Here is an 18,182-nt window from a genome sequence, read left to right on the forward strand (position 1 = left end):
TTCAATTCATTTCTCACATTGATGCACACTATATCAAATAGTGTTGCATCATGTTTTATTTGTGCTTGTGCTAAAGGTACTTTTGCTAAAGTTGTGAAATCTTCATCAAAGACCTTCACCAACTCTTTGGCCTTTGTTTGTAAGTTTGGATTAGCTACAATTTTGTTGACTATCTTCTACATTCTGTCCAAAACTTCAATAAGATTTTTTCCAAAGACTTTATAGATTTGTTCTTCTCAAATAACTTTCTTAGTGGGCTTATTTATCCCCTTTTATCATCATCATCATCATTTTATTGCATTGTTTTTGCTACTGCTACAATTGGAGTTACTATAGGAATATGTGTAACTACTTTCAGTTTAGATTTCTTCTTCTCTTCCTCATCTTTCTTCTTCTCTTCTTCTAATTTCTTACCTTCTTTCCTTGCATCTTGTTTGACTTTCTTCATCTTTTCTTCTTCTTTCTTCTTTCTATTTTCTTCTTCTTCCTTCTTTCTCTTCTCTTCTTTTTCTTTCTTTTTCTTCTTCTCTTCTTTCCTTTTTTTTCCCTTCCTCTAGCCTCTTTACCTCTACTTTCCTCTTTATTTCTTTCTTCTTCTCTTCTTCTTTATTCTTTTCATTAGCTTGTTTCTTCTTCTCCTCTTCTTAATCATCATGTGAGCTAGTGTAAGCTATAATATTGCTAATATTGAAAACAATATTTTCTCCATAACCTATAAAATGGTTCTCCTTTACATCTACAATTAGGTGTGTATTGTCCACTTGAATGGATTCATTACCCATAACAATGTGCAGTGGTGAGGGTGCCTGTTGTTTCTCTTTTGCTTCTCCCTCATTAGTAGATAGTGTGTTTGTTTCCACATGCACTAGGTTCTTAGGTTTGGACTATGCACTTATCTTTGGCACTGTAGTCATGAATTTAACAATTGCCTCCTTTGTCTCCTTCTTGAATCCTCATAATTTCCTCCCATCATAAGAATTTCTCTTCTTTTGTTCCTCAACAAGGGCTCAACACCCTTCAAAAAAATTTCTAAGTCCTCCTTGGAGTCAACCTCACACAGTTGATTTATTACTATAATCCTTAGATTTAGATCTTCTTCCATTACTCTCTTCTTTATGTTTATTAGTCTATTATATAGGTCTTCAAGTATCTTATTTTGAATATTGACAGAAATTTAATATCTGATAATAATGTTCCTTACAATGGCATTTTCCAATTGCCTTCTATCCATATTACTATACAGGCTATAATGCTTATTTAATTGAAAAAAATTATCATCATTTATTATTTGCATGTTAAGGTTTTCTACCTTATAATTCTACGCTCTATTTCTAGTTGATGTTCTACCTTCCTACACATCTTGTTCAATTGGTCTATCCTTAGCTTCTTCTTATAATTCTTCAGAATCACTTGTTTGAATCAATTTCCTTCTCTTTCCTAGTCCACTTGTGGTCTACTTGACCCTTTTCTTGGATGATGGTGTAGGTTCTTGCTTCATCTTTACCAATCTCTTAGATTTCCTCTATGTTGTAGGTTCTTCCACCTCTTGCTACTTCCTTGGTTGATTACTTCTTGTTCTCATAGGTTGCACTTGTAAAACTATTGCATATGGTGCAATAGGGACTTATGCACATAGTTGTGCAATTTTTACACCTTTTGAAGCTCTTGCAATAGCAATATGAGTTATTTCTATCATTTTAGATTGCCTACTTTCTTTTACTTCTAGCACAATGCCTTCAACTTTATTAAATTCCTCTCTGGTCATGCCTAATTTCTTTAGGATGGAATCTATCACTTTTTCCACTTTCTTCTTTATTTCCTTTCTATGAGGTTTAGAGTGAACTATTCTCATTTTCTCCTCATAGGTCCCCCATCTAGGGCATCTTGTGTCCTTCTTTGATTGGAATATGATCTGTGTATATCCTTCTATGAGCTTTGTGCTCATCTCATATCCCATGGGTTCAATGAACTTAACCCTTGGTACCACAACTTCCATATAGGTTTTGTATATCTCCACCATGAAACATATCTTATCCTTATATTTCTCTACCATTGATGGAGGTATTCTATACCTTAGTTTCATTTTTGAAGGGAAATTTTTCATCATTCTGTCAATGTCATCATCTCTGATATTCTCCCACTTTGATCTATAGAATTGAGTCACCATCTTCATTTCACACTTGTTAATATCCCAATTTTCCATTCTAGGAAACTTCCTTGTAGCATAGAAAAATAAATGAGTTAGTAGGAAATCAAATCTAAAAAATGTGTTCTTGGTTTTCCTCACTTTGGCAATGCTATCCAACAATTGGAGTCTGATAATCTCACATAGATTAACTTTTCTTCCTTGAACTGACACTACATAAGTTGCATGTAAAAATATAGTTGGTACTAAGTTAACCCTTAATCGATGGTTGAACTGGTACCCTAATATCTTGCTCAATAACTTTAGTCCTTTGTATTGAATGGAGTCTACCTTCATGTTTATTCAATCAAACCTTATATTTAGGTTTGTCTCAACCATTTTTCATACATTCTTCTAATTGATAGGATTACATCCCTCATTACTCAATCCTTTTACCTTATGAATTAGGTCATTGTCAATAACAATTTGTGCATCACCTAGCCATAACAACTCATCTTGTACCCTACTCAAAATAAGTTAGGTCCAATCATGATTATCAAACTCTATATAAAACATATATTTTACTAAATTCAACACACTTAGGTGCACATACTCAAATTTTAAGGATAGGTCACTAGTACACATGGTTCCCAAATATTTGTGAATATCTTCATCTCCTATGTTTTGAATCTTATAATGGATATAACTTCCAATATCCTCAACATGGAGCACATTCTCTAGAACTTGAAAAAATGCACTTGACAGGTGATCCAAAAGATTAAAAAAAAAATGTTTCTTGAACACGTATTGTCGTCTATCACTCACATCATAGATGGTATGAATGGCCCTTGAATTGTAAGTGTAAATACTTAAAAACTTGATTTAAACTTTGTCAAATACCTTAAAATCATAGTATAGGGCTTCCACAACCTCGCTCTTCAAGAACTTATTTTCACACATTACTTTGCTGTGAAATCAATCTTCAATTCACTCAAGCCACTTCACATGAACAAATGGTACACACAATCTTGTTTTTGATCCTTAAATCATTTCAAATTAGAGTACACATTAAATTTGTATCTACCACAAATTAAAACATTGTCTCTATTTACCAGTAAGCTTATTTTCTAAATTATTGCTCACTGAAATCATATCTAGATTTGTGCACTTGACCATAGCTTTCTCTTTGTGTCCTTTAACTTATGTTAACTGTGCAACTTCCGAATCTCTCTAACATCAAATCTGACCAACTAATGCATTATCTCTTCTAGAATTTCTTAATTTAGGTAGGATAAGTCATAAACAGTCTGTGAGATTAATTTCTCATTAGGTGCATTGAATTATTGTTCCTCCAAAATTGTATAAGATCTTTTTGGATCATTAGCTATCACAAATGCTTCTTTGAATTCATCAACATATTCTTTGACTACTTCCTTCTAACTATTATCATTTCCATTATCATTCCTTCTATCATTTCTTTTCTTGTTCCTTATGTAGATGGGATTCTTGTTTAATTTTTTTCTATCCATTCTACAATATCTCATTATGTGTCTGATGTTATTACATAACTAATATATAGGTGCTTTTCTTCTATGATTTATTCCATTCTAACTTTTAGGTGCTCTACAATTCCTCACAATGTGTCCCAGATTATTACACTTATAACACAGAAACTAGTTTTTTTTTCTATTATATTTCTCTCCATCATTGGATCTTCTTTGTGATCTCCCTCTTTCATTACCTAGAGGGTTAGTGTTCCTAAACATTCTACTATTTTTATTATTACCATCAAACTTAGGTTTCTTACAATCTACTTCTTTATGTCCATAACCATGAAAATTATAGCAATATAAATTAGTAATAGGTTTAAACTACTTACCTCTGCAATATCTTTTCATATGTCCAACTTCATTGCATATGAAGCATCTACCTCTGAACTCATGTCTTATTTTCTTGGGTGGTTCATCTTTCATGTTTATCAACTTTTTTTGTTTTCTTAGGTTCATCATGTTTTGCTAACAAATCAATTATTTCAACTTCCTTTGATACTTTAGTAGATGTACTTGATTCTACCTTACTAAAATTAGATTCCTTAAGGGATTCAATAACTAGATCTAGTTCTCTTCTAATATAAAATTTCTTGGCTAATTTTTCTCCAACAAGATATTCAAGTCCTATCTAGTCATAAGAAGGTCTTTGGAAAAATATTTGTTCATCTATATTCTCACTAGGAATAAAGTTTCTCTAACTATTCCTTAGCTTGTGTTAGTTCTCCTTTCACAATGATATTGTATTTTTCTAATTCTACATGCTCACTCTTGATAGTATCTAGTTCAAATGTAACTTGACTTAACTAGGATCTAAGGTTTGCATTCTTAGTTTTCAGTTTAAGTTCATTCTTGCCGCCAATTTTCTTAAGACTCAACTTAAGCTCAATAGTTTTTAGTTCATGTTTCAAAATCTCATTTTCTTTCTGTAGATTTCCTACTTCATCATTGTCACTAGTCTGCACAATTGATTCCTTGCCAATTTTCAAATTATCAATATTTTCTTTCAATTTATCAATGAAAATTTTTGCATCTTCATATCTATCTTTCAAGTTATCTCTTTCTTTAGTAAGAAGATCAATCTACTCAAGAGATTCTTCAAATTTTTTCTTCAACTGTTCCATATCTATAATGATCTTACTCAAGTTATTAAACTTCTTCAGAGTAACTAGGCATGTGAAAGTAAACAAACAATGTAGAATAGTAAATATAACAATACACATAGATAAATCATAACACCATTATTTGTTAACTAGGAAAACCTTGGCCAAGGGAAAACCTCAGTAGGGATGATACCCACAAGATGATTCACTAAAAAAAAGGATCTTATTAAGGAAATTGACCCTGTAAGGAGTCTGTGAAGTACATATAGTGTCTTGAGTCCTTGTTAGAGGACTAGGTGTTGTTAGAAGCCTCAATCCTATGAGGAGTTGGTAGATCAAATACAAAGTATGCAAGAAGATCCCATTTCCCTAACATGCAATTATATAATTTAGTTCTTCACAAGAATATATATGCATACAATACTTTTTATTTGTTATACTTCACACTTGTTCTAATCATACATCAGATATAGTTTGCATATCATCTCATCGACTTCACATCAATCACAATTATTTCATAGATCATACATATAATGCACACTTATCTTCGTAAGATAAGATCATTACTTATACCTTACACATTCATAATTTGTTTCTTAGTCATCCTTCATACTTTCACATGCTTGGCATAATATAAAATAATTTATGGAATAATATCCACATAGTCAGCTCATCATGGCTTAATAATTATTTTGTCACAAAAATAATTCCTCATGTCATACAATCCAATTCTTTCCTATGCTCTATTCTGCTCTATTAAATACTCATATTGGTATTTTAATCATAACTCACATCGTACTATCCTTGTATACCTATGCACTGGTATACAACATCATGATATTGTCATAGAACTTTCCTCAATTGCGCATTAGCTATCTCTTAATGAGTCATTTGTACACACCACATTTGCTCTTTGTGTTATTGCAAATTTTCTAACACTTGGACATTTTTTTTTCTCTAAATGCATAAATAAAATACTATATATAGGTTGTCATAAATGACAACTCTCAAAACATCTATCTGACCATATTTCCAACAACAATATCTTCCTTCATGAATGCACATTTTTTGAATTTTATTAGCAATTTATCTTCCTTTAATCTCTTTAATACTTTTCTGATATGCTCAAAGGTATTTTTCTATAGTTTTACTAAATATCAAAATTTTGTCAAGATATACAATTACTAAAGTACCCAAGAATTTCTTCTTAACTTCATTAATCATTCTCATGAAAGTACTAGCTGCATTAGTTAAACCAAAAGGCATAACCAACCACTCATACAAACCCTCATCAATTTTTAAAGTAATTTTCCATTCATCTCCTACTCTAATTCTTATTTGACAATAGCCATTTTTCAAATCAATCTTGGTAAATACTTTAGTCCACTCAAACAATCTATTATACAATCCATCCTAGGAAAAGGAAATCTATACTTCATTGTTATCTTATATTGAGGTGTCATTTTGTATGATGCTTAAAGACAGAGATCCTTTCGAACCTCTCTCTTGAAAATATGAACAATGACCAACTCCAAGGTTCTGGATAGTTTTTTTTCAACCTATTGGGTAACTCAATTGAAGATAAATGTGTATGTTCACAAGGAGGCTTTTTCTAGTTCCAACCAATCTACGTACTTTTTTTAGAAATGTAACCGCAAAGAGATTTATATTTATATTTTTTGTTTTATGATGAATGCAATTTATCAATACAACTATATGAACTCCTATTTTAACTAAGTGTTTGAAAATAAAATAACAAAGATAGAGTAACAAGAGAATAAAAAAAATTTCTTGAAAGGGAAATTCCTAAAAAACATAAGCCAAAGTAACAACATGTTTGTGAATTAAATTATTAAAATGATATTGGTAAGAAACCAATGAAATTAGGAGTAACGCTTTCTCAACTCCACTAATGTAAACGTCAATGAGAACTTCAATAATAACTAAGAGATGTTTTATGTTTCATCAAATTGTGAGGCCACAGAAAGTGCACTCGCATGAGACAAAATGCTATGCAAGAAACAAGATGATCCTTTGTCCAATTTGTCACAACAACATAATTCATTACTACAAGGCAAACACTAGAACTAAAAGATCACACAATCATGACAATATAATAAAACCATTATCTCCATTATTATTTATGAACATGCATTCACAAAAATAACACACTCCGGCAAGAATAATTGCACTCAAAATGAGAGCACTAATAGCATATATTGTTGCATCAAATTAATAGCCTAGAATACATATTAAATTCATGTATTTAAAAGAAATCATCTTGTAATGTCCCCCATTCTACATTCATGCATATAATTTGAGCCAGATATGATACATCCATATTGGCATTTGAAAACAAGGAGCTAAGAGTGTGTGTGTGTGTGTGTGTGTATATATATATATCGATAAATGTGCGTAATACCTTTCTTGATGTTGATCAATCTTGTACAAACCTCGAGGAATTTTCTATTTGATTTTCTCATAGAATATCTTCCATAGTGATTATGTTTAGTGATGGGCTAATTCCAAAATATATACTACGGTTGTTTCAAACTTCTTACCTAGTTTTTATGTGATGATTATATCAATATTCATTATTTTTTTAATATTTGTGCTCATGGGTTCTTAACTCTAGACTTCCACATGAGTCTATAAGATATATAGAGTAACCAATTTCCAATGCCCATATTTTATCATTATCGTGAATTTTATGTTTATCATTATCATGAATTTTATGTTTTTACTTCAGTGAGATATTCTATAAATAGTATATCCTTGAATAAATTCTCTTCCTTATAAGATGTGATGTGATTCCATATTACTTATTAGATAACATCGTTTCATTTTTCCTTAATATTAAGGTATGGCATGGAGATAATAATTCTCAGCCTAATCAAATTTCTTGATATTAATTACTGATGGGAAGTTAATGATTGACTTATTATAAATTATTGACTGAACTAATTTTGAATGGTGGTTTTCTATTTAACTGCAATCTAATTTCTAATTTGACTTCATGATTATATGTTCTTCACTTGATGGCTAGATAAATTGAATCGAATGTATTTATTGCTTCTCGATTAGGATGTGTGTTGTTGTACGATATTGACAACCCTAATTTGGGAATGTTCTTCCTTGTCGCCTCATAGTATCTTTAAAAGGGTTTACTCTCTCTTTCTTGTTTTTCTATCAACTCCCTTAAATCAGTATAAGTTACTAGTGATGATTATTGCCAAATACCATACAATCATACCCAGTTTCCTGGTGTATGCTTCTATTCGTTGACTTGTTTGTCACTATTGTAGGCTGATAACTATGGTTTTTACTGCTATCCTTATGTGAAGCTCCATTTTCACTTATTGTACTTGTTGTAGGCAACGTATTATTGCATTCACTATGTCTCATTAGTGAATTAGTTTTGAATGTATCAACCAATTATATGCAAGCATTTTTACTTTATTTCAATTTTTATAAAGTTTTCATATTTTTAATCAATATAATATATTATGAAAAAATATTTATCTCCATTCTAATTGGTTGAATTCATTTTCTCTTATAAGACCCCTTTTCTTGGAGCTCCCACCATATTGCTTTTTTAACGGCATGAATTTCGCAAATAAATATACATATATACACAATTATTACATTCACAAACTACTATTAAGAAACTAATAGATGAAAATATACCGTGAAGTAAGTTATTGTTCTAATGAATATAAATCTTCTTAAAAACACAATGTAATTTTTTTTAAATGTTTATTTCATAGTTTTTTTTTTTTTAAATTTAATTATATATTCATATTTAAAAAAATATAATAATAAAATTGAAATACAAGCACCCCTAATTTAAAATTTGAATTATCATTTAAAATATAAAATATTACCATTAACTAATTTATTTTTATTAATTGTTGATGAAAAATAATAATTAGCAAGTTATATATTACATTTTCTTTAATATTTTTATAATGCATGGTAAAAATAATGTTCAACATATAAAGTTAATTTCTATTATATTATTTTATAATACATATTACAATACTAAAATATTCTATGGTACATAATTAAAAATTAATAATTGCATTATATATCTAATCTTTTTAAACTTCAATTTCCTATACATATTCATTATTATAATATTGAATATTATTTCTATTACAATACATTCTAAGGGCAAGTACATGCCACTACGTGGCACTTGTTTTCTATATGCAAAAACATGGTCCCATTATTAATTTGTGATTATAAACTTGCAACTAAAAAGTTTACTGGACAAAGATATTTTTATGCCCTGGACTACGAGTGACCTATAAATATACAAATTGTCAACTAGAATGAAATTTACTGATTCAAATTACACTTCTCCTTCATAACTAAATCAGATAGAATACTTCATTATCCTCTTCATTGATGTTGTTATGTTATGTTGGTACATCCTTCTTAATAACTATTGCCCTAGCTCCAGCATCTTTGTTCTTCCTTAGCTTCCTTTTTCATCCTCTAACATTGCTCTAGGTGTATTACTATCTAATCTTCTTGTACTTCCTATTCCTCCTTATCCACTGATTCTATCCCTCTTAATATCCTTCTTCCCTCCCCCTATTCTACCTCTTACTAGTAAGAATATGTAAGTGCTAAGGGAAAGGTGATGATTTTCCTATTAAATATTTTTACATTATTAAATGTTAATACATTATATTATATTGTATATGTAATAAAATTTTTATCTTGTTACTTTAATTTTTATTAGATAATATATTAAACTTTATTATATATAATAGATTATAACTATTAATATTATATTTCATTATCTATATATTATAATCTTCATTTAGTATTTGATATATATGTATTTATAGATATATTGCATTATCTATTTTGTAGTTAAATAATAATATTATTTTAATAAATTATTTTATTGAAAATGATATTCAATATATTAGTAATATATATTCTACTTATTAGTGTTTATTATTTATTAGTAAAATCTTATTAATTAAGAATTATTCATTGCTAAATTCTATTTGGGAATAGGGACATTACAACACAATAAACCAATTAGCTCCATTATTTTTTATGAACATGCATTCACAAAAGTAAAACACTCCGACAAGAATAACTACACTCAGAATGAGAGCACCAATAGAATATATTTTTGAATCAAAATAATGCCATGAAGTACATATTACATCCATGTATTTAAAAGAAATCATCTTGTCTCTTTGTCCTAGGACTAAGAGCTCTTTTAATCCAAACTTATGAAAAAAACTAATTTAAAAAAATTAATTATATAAAAACTAACTCTATAAATGTTGCTAAATAAGTCTCCACCCTTTTTTACATGACATAAAAGAAAAAAACAATGAGAAGGTAAGAAGATAAAAGATATGAGATTATTTTGAAGTCCCTCAAGGCCCTAAAAATTGAAGCTTGGCCTTCTTTAGATGTTCTTGAGAGTTGAATTGTTGTCAAAATGTGTTTCTAGAGCATGAAATGCTCTAAAATAGAAACTCAGAGTTAACTATTAGTGCATTGCTTCTTCTTCAAAACTATTAGTGTAGCTCTGAGAAAAGTGCACCTAAGCACCTTAGTGATAGCTTCTGAAAATCCAAAAAAACTTCTAAGTGAAAAATTAATTTCTAGCATTTGGGTTTTCTTCCCTTTATACCAAATAATATTTGGATGTTTTCTCTAGAATTTATCTATTGTATCTACAAATTTGCTAGATTCTGGTAAATCTAATGCATCATACTCATTCTTAACTACTTGTCAGTAGTTACTAACTTCTATCTTGTTTTTTGCAAAATCTTCTAGCTTGGTGTCTAGTTCTAACATTTTATCTTTAGTTTTAAATGCTTGTTGTACATCATCTTCTAATGAAGCATTTTCAAATCTATCCCTAAGTTTTTGAACTATTGATTGCACCAAGGAAATCTTGGTCTTTGACTCATCTTCAAAAATCTCAAGGCTAGTGGGATTATAGTACCTTTTCACTTCCAAAAATTGCTCTTGAGATTTATCCTTTATTTGTTGGATTCCTTCGTGTATCCCTTCCATGACCTTATTCCTTGAGTATAACTTCTCTATTGAATCATCTAGCTTATCCAACTCTTATAATGAATGTATTTCCATCAACAACTGGTACCTTTGTTCCCTAGTAGATCTAAGTGTTTGCAAATCATTAGCCCAAATACACACTTCATCCATCAATCCAAAATCTTGGTTTACAATGGAAACCAATTTGTTGACATTATTTTGGATATGTTGCAACATGTTCAAATTTCCCTATATTATTCGTACTCCCCTCTCTTCAAAATTGTAATGTCATTGTTGACATGTGTCCATAAATGAATCCATCTATAGCCCTACTTGCTTCTTTCCAAGTGCAACTCAAAGAGTGATCTTAGGATTATCTAGGTTAATTGGTCCTACAACCTCGTTCAAGAAACCTCTTAATAGCTTGGTCTTCTTTCATAACAATATCAACTCTAAGCCATCTTGATCCATGTGTTTGAACACTTGTTTGAGGCTTGTAGTAATCAACACTTTTGCTATATCCACTATGGACTTTCCCAATATTACCTCCTTTATTTGGTAATCCTTAGGAGTTAGTTCTTCAATGTTAGCATGTGGAGGAGGAATTGAGATATGTGTTAGAAGATCCTAATCTTGATTCTTCATGATGAAGGAAAGTATTCTAGCATCACCCTTAGGTGGCTTAGGCATCTTTATCATTTTTATTAATTTCTTCATCCCTTCCTCTTTTTTTAGTTCTATGTACTTGTTTTTGTCAAAACACAACTTCCTTTTTCAACCATGATGGTGTAGTCCCCATCGGTGACATTTATTTAGCTAAAGAAGTTGGTTATGAAGTAGGTTCCTTTCCCTTATTACTCCTTTGTAGATTCTTCTCATGTTGAGGAAGATCTTCAGAAGAATTTTATGTGCTTTGTTGGGCTAAGGATCTAGCCTCGGTACCTAGGGGAGCTTTTTGAGTTTCTTCTACTATTTTCCCCTCCTCAAATACTTCATCGACATGGAGCTATTGATATTCTTCTCCCTCTTATTGATCTCTAAGCCTATGTTGTTGATTAATGACCAAATATATAGTCATTTGTCAATCATTTACTAGGCAAGATTACAAGGTCATTATTGTGACCAAGTTATCTAGTAAAGGCCAAGCAAATAATACTTATATTGAGTAGAAAAATGATTGTCAAGAATTAAGTATAGACCAAGTAGATATGCAAGTTGAAGAATATAGTATGAGTTGAACAATATAATGGACACTATGAATATTAATAAGTTTTCAAGAGTTGAGAAAATAGAATTATAGAAGCCAAGTAACAACATACATGATTGATGAACCTCTAAAAGGCCATTATTTTGAGAAATTTTTATCTTGTTTTCTAATAGTTATCTTGCAAGAAATAGTTTATGACTCTATGGTTTAAGCAAAAGAAATTATATTTTATAAATATGCTATCTATATGTTAAGACATGAAGATTTAAGTATAGATTGATTAGTTATGTTGTGTTTGCTTGAATCTATGCTTTTTATGATTTAATGAAGGATATTACACGATAATAAATATTTCATCATCCATGTTATGTTTGGGTAGGTTCCTTCCTGCAACCATAGGATTTGCAAGAGTGATGATTTGAATATTATACCTTTTCCAACATTGATGATGAAATGAATGCATGTATGTAGAAGTTGTTTTGTTTAATGTGTTGGAGGTGTTATCATACATATTCAAGACATCGTTTCACCACTAATTCAAAGCTGACCAAATGACTAATGAGTCACTGTGTAAGTAAATCATGGTGTGAATTCTGTTATGGCGGCACATGAAGATAGCTTCCTCAACTTGCTATATTCTTGGGAGATTTAAGATGCAGTTAATAGTGTTTCTATTGTAAATTTTATGATCTTTAATTGATCCTTATTGATGGAGTGATCATAGGAGTAGGAAGTTGTTTAAGTTTTCCTTTAAATAAAGTTATTTTTTATTTTGATCTTTTCCTAGTTTTGACTAGAAGGAAATAGTGTAGATTGTTCTATTCAATAGAGTAGAATCTTGTTTTCAAATGTAATTTATTATTATGAATGAATAGAATATAGAGTTCAAGTTTCATCCTTCAGATTTGATTGTTTTCTATTCACTCATCCAAGGGGACCACTTGGTGAGTAAATTGTTTTGTTAGAATAGATTTCCTTTCTTAGTTTATTTCCTTGCAAAGTAGACTTCTATTGTTCCTATAGTCATCGATAATAGAATCATTGAAATGCTCCTACAACATAGGTGTTTAAATAGATTTATTGTTTGCAGTGGTACTCTAAGCTTTAAGGAAAATGTCATTTTAGTTCCTAGCTTAGTTTCCTTCAACATTCCTTTTCTGTTGTAGTTGTAATGACTTAAAGAGGAATTAGAGCATATATTTTGTAGCCACCCTCTCAAGATTACACTCCCAAGTTGATAAATAAAATGAAATCAATATGTTATCCTTAGGAAAATACATGATTATGTCTAGTCATGGAGTCAATGTAGAAGGATGGCCAATCCTTTATTACTAAGGTATTTAGCTGACTAGGATTTTTTGGTGTTGTTTCTAGAGAAGGTGTCAATCTAATTCAACCCTGAAGTCATTATGTTCTATTAGATTTTGCATTATTTTGCATGCATAGAAGAAGAGACCCCTTTGGGATATTTCTTCCCCATAATATTTAGGAAGACATTTTTAATCCTAAACTTGAAGAACCATGAGTGAGAATGAAGAAGAACCTTTTGAAAATCCATTCACTATTGCTCAAGAATGAATACCCTCATCCTCTAATGAATCCTTTTATCTAAATGATCTCTTTGTTGAACTTGAATACCAAAATAATCCACTTTCTCTTGTCATATATCAAGCACTATTAATAGTACCTCCTCTAGGAATGGCTCAGCCTCAACCAATATTTCCCTTTTGCATCCCTCCTTAGCAAGGTAACCAAAATTTGAAAAATATACCTATTTCTACACTTCCCAAGTTTTATGGCTTGATCATTGAAGACCTTGAAACCTTTCTCTTTTAGTTTGACATACTATGTAGAAGTTATGAATATACAATTGATGCCCATAAATTGAAGTTGTTTCCTTCTACTCTCAAAGAAGCTAATCTGAGATGGTTCATGGGGTTGGGTGTCAATGTTGTAGTAGATTGGCATGCAATGAGCAATATTTTTCTCACAAAGTATAAGGAATACTATAGGGGTTAAAATTTAAAGTGGGGTGACATTTTCAAAATGTCCCAAAAAGATGATGAAACATTGAAAGACTATGTTTCTTGATTTATGTTCAACTTGCAACATAACACACACCATCAATTGAATGAGGAGTCAAAGAAACATCTTTTTTATAAGAGATGTAAATGAAAGAAGCATTGAAGCTCTAGATCTTATGGTAGGAGGGGAAACACTCAAAAGACTTGGACTGAGATATAAAGCATATGGGCCTGAATAATTCCAAAGCTAATATGAAGAAAGGTAGGTGACTTAGAGACCTACCGCGTAAGTATAATGGCAGTTCAAGAGTGTCCAAGATGAAGTTATCTAATTTTTTATCATACTTCAAGCAAGACATCACTACCAATGTATTCACTTAGTTAGACACCATGTAAGCCTAAAGAAAGAAAGATGAAGCCGATGCCATGTTGATTAAATATTGTCCACATAGTAGAGAAAAGAAAAAACAATATAGATGTATGTCTATTGTAAGTATGGAGACAAAACCAATGACAACCAAGTTCAAAGCTATTGATGAAAATAGAGAGGTACTCTATGTCACTCAAAGAAAGCCATGGGCTCAAAGACAAGGTATGCCAAAAGATCTTCTTCAAAGTTATCATAATAATAATCAATGGAAAAAATTTCAAAATACTGGTTTTAATGGAAATCATAGTTGGCAAGAACCCCAATAGGGTTGGCAAAAACCTTGGAAGTGGAGTCCCTAATCTATTCAACCAACCATATTGCTACCAACTCAGCAACAAGCTCTAATACCTCCTCTTGTACCCACTAATATTCCTTCCAAGTAGGCCCAACTACCAGTTCAACCTAACTCAAATCCAAAAAATACTAAACATCAACCTCAACAGTAAAGCTATGCCATCTCATTGAATGATATTCACTTTAGATTAGGCACCACTCTTCCTATACCCCAAAAAGCTATAATAACTAAAATCAAGGATCCTGCAATTGAGCATATAGAGGAATCAAATCAACATACCTCTCTTAGAGCTATAGAACCTCCATTTCCCCATAGAATGAAAGAACAAGGCCAGTCCAAGAAGAACCATGTAGTCATTGATTTGTTCAATCAACTAAAATAGGTGATAGTAAAAATACCATTTTTGGATGCTATTAAAGAAGTCCCTACCTATAACAAAGCTATTAAGGAAGCACACAGTAAGTAACTAGGAAGGAAGAGGAAAGGTCCAAAAACCATTCATGTCCTAGGACAGTTGTCTAACTTAATGCTTGAGAAATTAGTTGTACCCAAATACTCTAACCTTAGGAGTCTTGTAGTTACAATTTCTATTCATGGCATCCAAGTTCAAAATGCTTTGGTTGACCTAGGAGCATCTATTAATGTCATGACAAAGAAGGTATCATCTCAATTGCATATTGTTGGCCTCAGAGAGAAACCCATCATCCTTCAACCTCCTAATAGCTCTACCATTAAACTAGATGGGATGATAGAAGATGCTATAGTCACCACAAATTCTAGGGAATATCTTGTTGATTTTTTTGTTCTCTCTCTGAAAGATAGTATGGGAGGATATCCTTTAATCTTAGGGAGACCATGGTTAACCACTAAAAATTTTTATATTGTTTTTTGATCTAGGAAGATGACAATATCCAATGGAGTTCATACCATGAACTTGACTTTATACTCCCCTGCTCAACCATTATTAGTTGATGACCAAGTAGTTTGGCCAAAATTGGGGGATGATCATCTAGAAGCCAATTCCATTCATCAGTTGATGATGATATGAAGAGAATCTTTCATAGCTACTCAAAAAGAAGATGAAATCATTTCATCCATTATTCTAAATGAATATAGAACACAATCTCTAATGTTTCCTCAAGTTGAATGCATCTTAGAAACTATTGTACCACCTTTAAATTCATTCAACCATCTGAAAACTTCATAATTTCTCCATTCATTATTACCTCGTGAGATGGATTCTTCTCCCATTTCTGAATTATCATGGCAAATAAGGTTATTAAGATGGAAATTGGTCTAGGTAAAGAACTGAATGTAAATAATGCCTTCTCACACTCACAACAAGAAACTATGTTGTAGTTACTATAGGAGAATCAAAGTGCATTTGCTTGGGATTAGACATGATAGGATTAGATCCTATGCTCTGCACTTGCAAGAATTATATCAGCCCTGACTTCAAACCTATTAGACAACCTCGGAGGAGAGTTAATATGATCTTAAAAGATATTGTTAAGAATGAATTGTAGAAATAAATGTTGGTTTTACATACTTCATCTCTGATAGTCAATGGGTCTCATTATTTTTCATAGCACCCAAGAAGGGAGGAAAATGGTGAGTTTGTGTAGATTATAGGAAGCCTAATTCAACCACTAAGAAGGACCATTTTCCATTACCATTTATAGACCAAGTCCTTGAAAACTTAGTTCGTAAAAATTTTTTTTCTTTTCTAGATGGTTTTAGCGGTTATAATCAAATTCAAATAGCTCCAGAAGATCAAGAGAAAATAGTTTTATTTGCCCATGGGGAACGTTTTCTTATTTAGTATTACCTTTTGGCTTGTGCAATGCCCTAGCCACATTTTAATGAGCTGCCATCAATATTTTTTAGATATTTCTACTGATCATATAGAGATCTATATGGATGTGATGTAGGGAAAAGGATGAATAACTAGGGCCAAAGGCTCACCCATCTATCCAAACCACCCTACAAGAGTTAACACAATAGAAGCAATCACAAAGAACAACAACCAAAGGAGGAAGGAAAGAGAAATACTTTTATTGATTCATCAAAATATCTTCATACATGCCTAGCTGTAAGGCCTTCTATGTTATGACCAAATACAAATACATTCACATTCAAAGATCTAACAAAAAAATTGCACTTTCCAATTTTGATCTACAATCCTCTTCAAAAATTGCCTAAGTCTAAGCCTAAACACTCTATATATACTTGCCAAAATGGCTTATAGACCATTCTAGAATATTACATAAGAGGAAGACTAAACCAAAAATGGTCTGGAAACATCCCAAGAAAAGTTATTTACATAAATATTGCAATCAAAATAAATCCCACAGGTTAGCTTGTAGAAATCATGTCCAAATGCTGACACTTAGCATAAACAGGAAAAATCAACACATGAAGGGTCACTCAAGACAAATTGGATAACTCGGCACATGAAGAGTCACTTGGCATACACTGGGTAACTCAGGACATGAAGGAACACTCGATCGACACTAGATTGCTATAGTAACTTGGCACCAACTAAGTGCTGCAGTAACTTGACACTTGACACCAACTAAATGCTATAGTAACTCAGCACCAACTAGAGCTATAGTAACTTGGCATCCATTAGAGATACAATAACTTGGAATCAACATGCAAAATGAACAAAAATGTGCAAGATAACAAGGCAACCTAGGATGCTCCTACATTAGACAAACTGGGGTTGAAAGACATGATTCTCCTAAATCACTGAGATGTCACAATCTAAGTTGAATCCAACTCCAATTGAGAAATCCATGAAGCATTTTCAATAGGCCTATTCTTCCACTTCACCAAATATTCATAGTAATCTTTTCCTACTGTGCTCTTGCCAACCCTTTGATCCAATATCCATTCAACTTCTTCAATTTGTTTCTTAGGATAATCATCTAATACAACAACTTCATCATCTAACTCATGATACTTATACAAATCAGCAATATTGAATATAGGAGATATATCCATCTCACCAGGTAACTCAACTTCATAAGCATTACCACTATCAAACTTCTTCAAGAACTTACAAGGTCCAAATTTCTTCATCTTCATCTTACTATATGTTCCAACAAGAAATCTTCCTTTCTTTAAATGAACCATCATCTCATCACCAAATTCAAAATTATGATGTCTTCTAGACTTATTAGCATTCTCCTTATACTTCTAATTACTTTGTTCCAACCTCAACTTCACTTCCTTATGCAAATACTCCATAAAATCAGCAAATTCTTCTCCTACAATGCTTCTCTTTTCTTCACTAGCAACATCTCTCAAATCTGATATACCTCTAGGCTCCATTCTAGTAACAATCTCAAAAGGTGTTTTCCTTGTACTCCTATTCACAAAATTGTTACATGCAAACTTAGCTTGTACCAAC

Source organism: Cupressus sempervirens, chromosome 3 (genome assembly GCF_028749045.1).
Source record: "Cupressus sempervirens isolate cs-2001-9-10 chromosome 3, ASM2874904v1, whole genome shotgun sequence".
NCBI lineage: Eukaryota > Viridiplantae > Streptophyta > Pinopsida > Cupressales > Cupressaceae > Cupressus > Cupressus sempervirens.